At 32.9% G+C, this 8,607-nt stretch overlaps 1 long non-coding RNA gene across 1 annotated transcript; it reads right to left on the reverse strand.

The window, feature by feature from the left end:
- Positions 1-1,482: 1,482 nt before the first annotated feature.
- Positions 1,483-4,126, reverse strand: LOC107829297 (uncharacterized). The gene is made up of 2 exons (XR_001657885.2): positions 3,669-4,126; positions 1,483-2,770 (listed from the first exon to the last, which is right to left on the reverse strand). It is a non-coding gene; the product is annotated as an uncharacterized LOC107829297 (long non-coding RNA).
- Positions 4,127-8,607: the final 4,481 nt, after the last annotated feature.

Genomic DNA, 8,607 nt, shown 5'->3' on the forward strand with positions numbered 1-8,607 from the left:
ATATCTTGTTTGCAAATGCGAACATCGCAAATGCGCGAAAGAGGTCGCAAATGTGAACCCTTCTCAGAAAGTCAATCATCGCAAATGTGATGCGTTGGTCGCAAATGCGAACCCATACTACTCGCAAATGCGGACCATTCATTCGCATATGCGAAGGTAGCCCAGGACACACTAAGTCGCAAATGCGACTCTGCCTTCACAAAAGCGGTAGCTGCAAGGTCGCAAATGCGAACATTTACCTCGCAAATGCGAAACTCCCCCAGTCGAGCCCATACTCCCAAATGCGAAGCCTTGTTCGCAAATGCAAGATCTGCAGTAGAGCACTAGCAACAGTAAAGGCATCAGCTATTCTTCTAAGTCCAAAATCACTCTGTAACCTATCCGAAACTCAACCGAGCCCCTCGCGCTCTAAATCAAACATACACACAAGTGTAAAAATATCATACGAACTCGCTCACGCGATCAAAATACCAAAATAACACCTAGAACTACAATTCGGACACCAAAACGAATGAAATTTTCAATGAAGCTTAAGAACATGCAATTTCTCAACCGGACATTCGAATCACGTCAACTCAACTCCGTTTTGCATTAAATTTTGTAGAAAAGTCATAAATATTGTAATAAACTCATATCAAGTTCCGGAACTGAAATCCGAACCCGGTAGCAACAAGATCAACTTACGGTTAAACTTAAAAATATTTTAAACCTTTAAATTGCTAGTTTTCAACAAATTATATTAAATCAAGTTAGGGACTTTCAAATTCGATTCTGGGCATACGCCCAAGTCCCAAATCACGATACAGACCCACAGGGATCGTTAAAATACTGATCCGAGCCCGTTTACACAAAACATTGACCGTAGTCAACTCAAATGTGTTTTAAGGTACGATTTCACATTTTCATCAATTTTCTCATAAAACTCTTCCGGAAAAAGGACACAGACTGCGTACGCAAATCAAAAAAAGCTAAACGGAGCTATTCGGGATCTCGAAATACGGAAATGAAGGGTACACCTATAAATGACATATCGGGTCATCACATGCAGATTTTGACATTGGTACCAGCGGAGTCCCAAAAGGTACTTAGCAGCTACTAGTCAGTGATTCGAGGTAGAGCTATATTTCGTTCGCAGGCTCTCAAGTCATTTTCTTATTTCTGGTATTGTCTCAATTTATCCCGGACAGTGATGTATTTCTTTCAAACCTTGTATTTAGCTGGATCTAGACGCTCATGTATTTGTTACACCGGACCTTGGGGTGGTTTATGTTATGTTATTGATCACTTATCAGATATTAATTGCATTTCTTTATTTTGTATTATTTGTTGTGTTGGTGGCCTGGCATTCAGTGTTAGGCCCCATCACGATTCCGCGGTTGGAATTTTGAGTCGTAACAATTTCTTTGAAAACCAAGACGGTCTCTACTGTGTTTGACTTTATTTTTGTAATGAAAAAGTTGCATAATGAGTAAATCTTAAATGTGGTATAAAAAACTCACTTTTAATAAATAGAAGAGAAAAACTTTTTTCTATCTTATCCAAATTCAAGGCTAACACACCCATATTCGGTGTTCTTTATGATACCACATTTTGTGGTAATAATAAAAGTTGCATAATATTGAATAAACAAAAACAGAACTTAAAATCAATTAGCTCATAAATAAACAAAGAAACAGACCCTTCTAATTATGTGCCTTTCCTCGTCTCGCTGCCGTTGTGCCATCTCACCTTACCTCGTGATTTTCCCCAGTGGATTGATAGATCAGTATCCTTTATGCTGCAACTAATGGGTACAGGCATAGTTTATGTGTTATACTCTCAAAGCTTTTCTTTAATACTACGGACAATGTAGTAAATAGTCAACGAATGGACAATTCATGCATCAAAATCGAGCTAACTTTCTTTGCGAGTGTGTATGTGTGTAAAAAATTAGTAACACAAAAGCTAACGTTCCCACTTTCAAGCTTGCAAAGTCAAAAAGATTCAAAATCACCAAGTCTTTCCCTTATAAGTCATTTTCTAACAATTTCTTGATCAGCCACTGATATCGCCTACATCACACCCCTTAGGACGTTAGGATACGACTTTTCCCTGAATACTGCATGAACGCGGATATTTCGTGCAAACGAACTGCCTTTTTTATCAGTTCAAAGCCCAACACTACCTTTTGCTGTTGCTGAAAGAGCATGAAGAAACGGCAATGCACTTTCATTCAAATATTGTGATAAACACCAATAAAAAGATGATTGCATAATTTCTTGAAAGATTCATCATTAATAATTTAAATGTGACTAAGTTATTACTACTTCAGAAATGTAGGTTTTCTAGATTCTTAATGAACTTTGTTTTGTTTTTTCTTAAAATGTAGGAGGCAGTCGAAAGCCTACACTTAATTGTTGTTACCTGTCCTATAGGTTTACATAGCCTATCTTTTTTCTCAGCAGGATGTCTACCTCACCTTTTTATATCATTCATTTACTTCATTTCCAGTCAGATGTTTTTCATTGTATTCATTAATGACTTTCCTCTCTTGTTTTCTCAACTTAAACCTAAGAGCTATAAGAATAATTAAACCTAGTCCTGTTTGCATACCAAAAAAATAACAATCACTAAATACTCAACAGTACTGCACCATAGCAACAAAAATGCAGTAGCAAATACTTTTCCATATACAACCGCTAGAAGTAGTGTTCTCAGGGTTAACTTCTTCGCATTGAAAGTATAATATATTTTGTATTTAAAGCTACTCATAGTCAGTGGTATTAAGAACCTGCAAAATAAGACAAGTAGCATTTTAAAAACAAGCAAAATTTTACTGATAGTGTAAAGGATTAACTGTGAATGAATATAAGATTAACCAATAGAGCAATCAGTTGTTACATGTGCCTTCAAGTTGACGATAAAACTGCAAAATGCACCACTTATATGAGAGTCTGTTTCATAAGGTTTAAGAACAAGCCTAAACTTAAAGCCAATGCACATAGACTTTACACCAACAGTACACAAACAAAACTCATTAGTCTGGCCATACAGTAAAAGAATGTAAACTTGAGGAATAAAATAAAAACTTATGGTCATATAGGTAATACAACAAATCTTGAAATTATCAAAATAGTACCGTGAGATCTAAATAAATACTCAGACATTGCACTGTAAAACAAGTTAGATAAAAAGGTTATAAAGATAGCATCTCGATAACATAAACCCCAATCTGGTGTGCGTGTGTGTGAGAGAGAGAGAGAGAGAGAGTGAGAGAGTGTGTGCGCGCCTTTGTGCAGAAAATTAAAAGAAGAAAGGGTTTTGAGCAAAGTTGAAAGCCAGAAAACAGATCTGAAAATTTTGCAGAAAGAGACCAAAAAAAGCCATCTTGACTACAATCATAACACAATGATGAAAAACAGTGTATATGTCTTATTTACTGACAAAAGAAACCTAAGGTTATGAAACAAAGAGTATGTAAAAAGGATGTAATGATGAAAATGAGAATCAGAACTCAAGACTAAAGTCAAGATCCTTATCATTACACCAATCTGCAGATATATAACGGACATACCAAACTAGGTTAATAAACAAGTACAAATTTGTCCCAAATGTTGAATATAGCACTTATAACTGATAAACAAATAAAATAAACAGAAAACTAAAAAGAAATTCAACATGGGCCTCACCTTATTTGTATACCAAAAAAGATCTTAATCGCGATACTAATATATGGCAGCAATCTTTGAGGGGAATGAAGCCTGGTCCGACGAAGCAAAAAAATATGATCAAAATTCATAGATCTAACAACAAACATTTATAGATCTACATAAGATCTAAAAGAAATTATAGAACATATATAATAATAGATCTGTGTAAAGAATTTGATCAAGATTAAAAATTCCTCGAGCCAGACAACATTCCCCACAATAGAAAAGCTCCCTTTCTTGATTATTAGGAGTTTTTTTAAAAAAAATTATTGGTGTAGTTTTCTCTCTGTCCCTCTCTTATCCTTTTATCCCCCAAGACTTTCGCCTTTCTTCTAGGGGGAGGAGAAGGAAATTAAGAGAGAGAGAGAGAGAGAGAGAGAGAGAGAGAGAGAGAGAGAGAGAGAGAGAGAGATGATGAAGAGAATGATTTGTTGTTTGGGGGGATTATAACGAGGGTAAAAAGGAGTTGAAGAGTTGAAGGCCAAACGTGAACAGGACAAAAGCTACGGGTAGACTCTGACCCTATCAGCTGGACTTCAAGAAATGACCACGAACCCCCTCCCCCCACCCACCCCTCTACTTCTCGCCTCCTTTCTCAATAAGAAAATTACTATAGGTATTATTTTTGATTTCTCCCGTGATATTCTGTATTCGTATATTTATTTGGATTTGCACGGCATAATATTCATTAAAAGAGGAATGATTTCATAGTAGGATTTTTTCAAGGGCTCGAATCCGAAATCACTTATTAAGAACGAAACGATCTTATTCATCCTACCAAAACCCTTATAAATCAATAAGAAAACTATCAGTAATTCAGCAAACTATTTAATGTAATATTAGTTGTAAGAGTTATTAATTAAATCGTCTTTTATCACTATTCAGACTCTTGGCCTAGAAAAATTCCTTCGTATCAATTTATATGAGCTAGTTTGACTCGGCATAGATTTTAAGAAAAAAAAGGAAGACTTTCGAAACTTGTAGTCTTAAAATTTTTGTGTGATCATAATATTTGTGTGACTATAAAAGTTTCTCTTAATGATAAAAAGAATAAAATTAAAAGTTTGACATTAAATTATTTTCAAACACAAAAATATGTCATTCTTTTCTTAATAGAAAAATAACAAATGAGTGTTTTTTTTTAAACTAAATTTGTTTGGTAATAACCATTTAAATGGAATGGAGGTAGTAACTTACAGTACTATTGTAAAAACATTTTTAAGCTATCAATGTGTACAATAACAAAGAATTTTAATTTTTATTTATTTATTAATCTCACTTATTACTGATGATTACCTAAATTTATCTTCTAAGTGGTCTATAGTAATTGTTTTAATATAATCACGGGATAAAAGCTAAACTAGCATGAAAAAACCTAATAAAATTCAAACTTGTTGACAACCATTGGATGGGATTCAAACGTAAAGCTAATGACCTCGTACACATAATCAGTGCTCATGACCAGAGTAAATGAACAAAATCAATGCAGTCAGTAAAAGACATTCTAAGATTAATTGCAGTAAAATGAACAAGAAAGCACGCAATTAGATTTTATATTATGACAGATATGATTGTGTCACCCAGTGGTAAAAAAAACATACAATAAATAACACACTGACAATCACTAAAAACGGTGTTTTACTATGGTCGTGATAATAGCTTATGAATCAAAGAATGCAGGTGCAGCTACAAGTAGCCAACCATTTTTTGATTTTGTTTTACTTCGTCAGCTAAGACTAAGTAGGCGTTTGGACATAAGAATTGTAAAATTCGAAAAAATGATGAAATTTTTTTTTAAGTGAAAATGGTATTTGAAATTCATAGTTGTGTTTAGATATAAATTTTAGTATGAGTTGTTTTTGAAGTTTTGTGAGTGATTTGAGTGAAAATTTTAAAAAACAGCTTTTTGGAATTTTTTAAATTTTCGAAAATTTCCAAAATGCATGAACAAATGCTGATTTCGAAAAAAAGTAAAATTTTTTTGGAAAAAACTTCCATCAAATTTTATGTCCAAACGGGCTCTAAAACACTCCATTTTAGAGGATGATGATAGTGTAACAAAGTATATTGTAGGATGGTGATAAGTGCGTCATAATTTACCTTTATTCAATGATTTAAAATTACATAAAATATATATGTCTCATGTATTACAAGTTCAAAAATCTTCTCTTTTTTTTTAAACTTCATGCTCTATCAAATAGGTTCATATAAATTGAAATGGAGGAAATAATAGTTTTAGTACTATTCTCGTATTTTCTTTTTCTTAGATATCTACCTGATTATGTTGTTTCTACTTCGATTTTATTATTGTTTTGTTGTTGTTACTGTTTTATTTTCTTTTTTATTATTGTGATTATGCTTGCCTTAGCCGAACGTCTACGATAAATAGTTTTTTTACCTGCACAAGATATAATAAAGTTTGTCTACATATTATCCTTTAAATACCCCACTTATGATATTAGATTTCTTTTTTTTTACTAAAGTGACATATGTATAATGAGAAAATTAGGTGTCCTAAATCCTAATAGTACTATACACATGTGAATATATTATGAAAGGATAGATACAGGGGGAAGACTTGGTACATCTAGAATTTAATGAGGCCATACAAGTAAGTCAGAGGAGTAGTTGAGTTATGAGTTGCTCGATAGTTGAGAAAACATAAATAAAACCAAGCAATTTACATACTCCAAGACAAAATGTATAGTGGATTAGTATGAGGGGCTATGACCCAATGGGTCCATAAGCTTTTGAATTTGAAAAAGAAAGGGCAAAAAGAGGATCCTCGTTTGCCGCGTACCTTTTTCTTGGGACAGAAATCGAGAGGACGACCGACAGATTGGGTCAGAGCTCCATCTCTTTCTCTGTCTCTTTCTCTCCTTACTTTTTCTTGTCACCCTTCTCTCATTGTATGTATGCATTTATATGCATTTGTACGTATATTTTATTCATGATGGTATTTGAACAGCTAATTTTATTATAAGATAATAAAATTACCGTATAACAGTATTAAAATATAGTCATATTTAGGAACGAAGTTGGTCACTATTCATCGAAAAATTATATTGTATATATCGATAAAATATATAACACAAATTAGACACCCTTTATCGGAATTTTTTTTTCATTTCTTTCAATTTTGAATATCTTTGAAAAACTTCGTAATTTCGTCACTGATCATATTAAGTCATACGAAAGTATATTTATTATTTTATGCGAAATGTTAAGTACGTATCTAACAATGCAAGGATTAAGCTATTTAAAAATAAAGATAATTTTTTAAAGTGACTAATCCGTGTAGGCGTGTAATATTCTATTTATTATTAATCGTCCAATAAAATGATATATTATTATGAATCATCGTATAACACTTACAATCAATTGATTTTGTTACTCTTTATAAACTTCATAATAATTGAAACTTATTTTTAGTTTTATGACTCTACCTTTTTTCGTACATATAAAAAAAAAAATTTATACGTAAGAGATCTGTCTTTTACACATAAACGATCTAAAAATATCATTTTCTTAATTTTAAAATTATAAAGGGCAATAATGTACCAATAGCACTAACAATTCCGGCATTATAATTTTTGCGAACCAACCAATCCCTTAGAAGGTGTTTTTGCTATTTTGCATTGTGTCTCTGCCTTTCTATGTTATTATTGTTAATTTGTTATCAAGTCTCAACCTAAACATGCCACTGTTGAGGGGGAAAAAAAAAGAGAATATTCCACTGTATTGCTAGTCATTCCGTTTGCGTTCGTCATGATTTGATCTTCCCAATTCCTCGCCCACTTTTAAGCGTTTGATGTCTAACCAGGGTTCGGGTGGTTGAACAGATTAAATGAAATAATCCCACTACAAAATTTAGTAAAATTTGTCCTTTGTTTGATTGTTAATTTCATTTTCAATAAACATAATGCCAGTATAACGTGTATGTCATCAATACATTATCAGTTCCGTTCCGAACAAGAATAGGAGATCAGAGATTACATAGCATCTAACCTTTCGAATTCCTAAGTCCAATTAACCTCCTGATATTTCATACAATTATTACTCTTTTTATCCTAATTTATGTTACATACTTTCGTTTTTAGTTACCCTAAAAAGGATATAACTTTCTGTATTTAGAAATAATTATAAACTCTAAAATTCTCATTTTATCTTTAATGATATGTGTTTAGCCGTAAAACGATGCAGTTGAATTTATATATGGTTTCTAGACAAGTGAATTAATTCAATCCTGAAATAATACAAGAATTGAAAAAATATGCAAAATTTAGCCTTGAGATGAATATAAAATAGCAGAAACAGTAGTTCCGGGAACAAGGCTTCCGGGCACAACAATAATGAAATTAAAAAGTAAGAAGGTAAAATTGTATAAAGCTTTGAAAAGATTATAACGTAAGTTTGCCAGAAAATTTGTATCATTTACAATGATAATAAGCTCACTATTTTTAGATGCACCTATGGAACAAGGTCCTAGGATCATGCGCTTCTTTAATGTCAATTATGACGACCATTGAAGAATGAGTAACGGTGAGCATGAATGACAAATTCTTTGTAACAGGCAGTGTACTAAATGCTGTATAATATTCTCCATTAAATGTTATCGGGTGGCAGGCATTTATTGCATCTTCATGAACATCATTCTTTTCAATAATAAATGGAATAGTTATCTTCGGTTTTAGCTATCCTCTGCTTTTGGTTCCACGTGTCACCCTCTTATGCAATTACTTAACATAGCATATTTTACCCTATACAGATAGTCCCCCTACTTTCCGATGACATAACTTTGTGTTACCGAAAAGTTGGTAGAAATATTCTTTTTGGCGAAAATTTCTCTAACCCCCTCTGAAAAGTTTCTGACGGTTGATTAGACGCACATCTCTCCACATTTAATGCCCCGAACACA

This window comes from Nicotiana tabacum, chromosome 23 (genome assembly GCF_000715075.1).
Source record: "Nicotiana tabacum cultivar K326 chromosome 23, ASM71507v2, whole genome shotgun sequence".
Classification (NCBI taxonomy): domain Eukaryota; kingdom Viridiplantae; phylum Streptophyta; class Magnoliopsida; order Solanales; family Solanaceae; genus Nicotiana; species Nicotiana tabacum.